This window comes from Cricetulus griseus, chromosome 3, assembly GCF_003668045.3.
Source record: "Cricetulus griseus strain 17A/GY chromosome 3, alternate assembly CriGri-PICRH-1.0, whole genome shotgun sequence".
Taxonomy (NCBI): Eukaryota; Metazoa; Chordata; class Mammalia; order Rodentia; family Cricetidae; genus Cricetulus; species Cricetulus griseus.
The window spans coordinates 116744907-116748837 of NC_048596.1; positions in this window are offsets into that span (position 1 = coordinate 116744907).

Genomic DNA, 3931 nt, shown 5'->3' on the forward strand with positions numbered 1-3931 from the left:
GTTTGATTTGGTCTGATTGGATTGCTGTGTTGGCAGATAGGCTTATGGGGTGCAGAAACCTTTCAATATTTACTGTGTAGACATGGGTGCATATGCAAGTTTGTGGGGGACCAAGGACAACCTCAGGTATCATCTTCAGGAATGGTCTATCTCCCGTGAGAAAGGCTCTTTGCTTGCCTGGAGCTCATCAAGGAACTCTGGGGTGGGGTGGGTGGATTAAAAGCCAGCTGCACTGTGCCCTGAATTTTCAAGTGGGTTCTGTGGAATCACACCCAGCCAGGCAGGTTCCTGAGCCCTGAGCTTTCTTCTCGTTTCTTGTTTTTTGAGGTGGGGTGGTGCTTGTGGTGTCTTATGTAGCCCAGACTGGCCTCCTGCCTCTACTTCCCAAGTTCTGGGATTCCAGGCTTTTTCCACTCTGCCTGGCCCTCTATACAACTTTTTCTATTCCAGTGGTTCTCGACCGTCCTAACACTTCGACCCTGTAACACAGTTCCTCATGTTGTGGTGACCCCCTCCCAGTCAAAAAATTATTTTCCTTGCTACTTCGTAACTGTAATTTTACTGTTATAACTTGTGATGTAAATATCTGTGTTTTCTGATGTTCTTAGGCAACCACTGTGAAAAGGTCGTTTGATCCCCCAAGGGATCGAAACCCGCTGGTTGAGAACTGCTGTTCTATTACAGAAAGAAATGCAACAATAGTGAGGTTTTGGTTGTTTGATTTTTTTTTCCTAAATTAAATATTTTTTCCATTTTTACTTACTTGTATTTACTTGTATTTACTTACTTGTACTTACTTAAATGAAACTTCTCATGGGGAAGGACTGTGAGTTCATGAATCCTTACTTTGAGAATTGGTTGTCCTCTAAAAAGTTAATGTATGTGGTCACAGCAGCTCCATCCCAGGGCTCACAGAACACAGAGAAGTCTTTTGTAAGTGGTGTGGAGGTCAAAAGCAGGAAAGGAAGCTGGTTTTCAGCTCCTGGCAGGAGGTGGCAGGAATCACCATAGAAATCTACCCTCCGGCTACAGAGAGGGTCCCTAACTCTGCTATCTGTAAATAAGAGTCTCCCTCCCGCCCAGGGTCTTGTTAAATTGTTCAAACTACCCTTAGACTTCTGAGTCCACAGACAACTCCTTCATCCTGTGGGGCCCCTGGGTCTACGTACCTACCACCCAGACTCAGAGAGACAACTCCCACTAACCAACCCCAGCCCCCTCCTCCTTTGTGTGTGTTTGCATGTATGGTACATGAATGTGTGTGGGTGTGCTTGCTCTGTGGTGCCTGTGTTGACATTTGGATGTCTCCTTCAGTCACTCATCACTAATTTTTAAAATAAATTTATTTACTTTTACTTAGCTACGTGTGTGTGTACCACATGCATACATGTGCCTGTGAAAGCTACAAGAGGGAGTCAGATCTAGAACTGGAGTTACAGGCTTTATGAACTGCCTGACATGTGTGCTAGTACTGAACCCAGCTATTCTGGAAGAGCAGTAAGTGCTCTTAAGCATTGAGCCTCTCTCCAGCCCCCATCATCATCATCATCATCACTTTTTTTTAAACAGTCTCTCACTGAACCTGGAGTTCACAGATTCCTCTAAGGTTGGCTGGCCAGTGAGCCCCAGAGACTCCTGGCCCCACCCTCCAGTATTGGGGGAACAAGAATGTGTTGCCACTCCTGGTTTTATATAGGGGCTGGGGATCTGAACTCAGGTCCTTAGGCTTGCACAGCAAGCTCTTTACCCACTGAGTCATCTTTGGAAGAGCAGTCAGTGCTCTTAAAGCCTGAGCCATCTCCAGTCTTAGGAGATATATGTAAGAAAACTTTCCTATCATTATACTATTGTAACAATCCCTATGTGATACACATCCCCATACCCAACACACACATACTTAGGCCTATGCATTGGATGTTTTGGTTTGACATTTACCTAGAAGGAGAAACTGGACCTGGCCAGATGGCTCAGCAGGTAACTGCACTAGCCAAGCAAGCCTGACTGACTTAAGTTCCATACCCAGAACACTCACGGAGGAGAGAGAACACTGATTCCTATAAGTTGTCCTCTCTCTCTCTCTCTCTCTCTCTCTCTCTCTCTCTCTCTCTCTCTCTCACACACACACACACTCACACACACACAAAATGTAAAATTTTCTATTTAAAAAAAGGAGAAAGCACTTGGGAGGCAGAGGCAGGAGAATCTCTGTGAGTTCCAGGACAGCCAGGGCTACACAGAGAAACCCTGTCTCAAAAAAAAAAAAAAAAAAAAAAAAAAAAAAAAAAAAAAAAAAAAAAAAGGAAAGAAAGGAGAAAGTAACATCCGAGTTATTCATATTGGAAGTGGCTCAAGTTAAAAGGAATTTAGATAGGACTGGAGAAATGGCTCAGGGGTTGAGAGCACTGATTGCTCTTCCAGAAGACCATTTCAATTCCCAGAATCCACATGGCAGCTCACAACTGTCTGTAACTTCGGTTCTAAGGTACCCAACACACTCACACAGACATACATGCAGGCAAAATACCAATCCAAAAAAAAATAAGGATAATAAATAATAAAAAAGGGATTTAGACTAATTTTACTATTTTTATTATTAGCAAGAATGGAAATTATTTTGTTTCTAAATTTGTTCCCTTTTATATGAATTATCTGAAACATTTCAATGAGTAAAATTTAGTAAATAATTCTTAAAATTAATTTAAAAATCAATGTGTCTGTTCAGGGGGATTTAAAATTTAGGGAAGTATTCCTATTCTGATTTTTTTAAGATTTATTTATTTATTATGTATACTATGTTCTGCCTGAAAGTATGCCTGCAGGACAGAAGAGGGCACCAGATCTTGACAGATGACTGTGAACCACCATGTGGTTGCTGGGAATTGAACTCAGGACCTCTGGAAGAGCAGTCAGTGCTCTTAACCTCTGAGCCATCTCTCCAGCCCCTATTCTGATATTTTTGTGTCTATAAATGTGTTTGTGTGTATAAACATGAATGGTGCCCTGCCTAATTTTATGTCAGCTGGACACAAGCTAGAATCATCTGAGAGAAGGGAACTTCAGTTGAGAAAATACCGCTATAATATCCAGATATGGGGCATTTTCTTAATTAGTGATTGATGAGGGATAGCCCAGCCCACTGTGGTGCCATCCCTGGGCTGGTGGTCCTGGGTTCTACAAGAAAGCAACTACTAAGGCACAGGAGATCACTTCCTAAATAGAACAAAAGTAACACAGACTCTGAGAGCAACAATTAATAAAAATGGGACCTCCTGAAACTGAGAACCTTCTGTGAAGGAACCGGCTTCCCTTTTGGCAGCCATTACAGCCGAACACGTGCTTGCCATAAACCTGCCTTGGTCACGTAGAGGTCAGATGCCTGTCTCGTGACAAGGAACCTTAGTCACTTAGAGGTCAGATGCCTGTCTTGTGACAAGGAACCAATCGGAAGTTAGCTGGTGGCGCTATGCTTTACGACCCTGGGTGTGCTTTACGGACAAGCGCACAGCAATGACGTAGAGAGCATAGCAACCACCCTGGGAGGGCCTATGAGCCATAACAACCAGTTGACCAATCAACACAGGGCAAGCCCTCCAAGCCTGGAAGCACACCAATCCTGAGCCTGTGCGTACCCCTAGACACTCCCCTTACGCTGCCCTATAAGATCTTTTGGGAGCCCGTTGGAGCCGTCTTTTTCTAGCCGTCTGCCATGGCGGGTGGGTGAAAGACCCGAGCTAACATGGGGTTAGCTCGTTAAATTACAATAAAGCCTCGTGCAGTTTGCAGCAAGCTCTCGAATCCGCCTGGTGATTGGGGTGACCGCGAACCTGGCCTGAGACCCCGGATACTTGAGTTTTCGGGGGTCTAACATTTTGGGGGCTCGTCCGGGATTTGCGACCACCCTTCACCTGAGTGGATTCGATCTTGGAGGTAA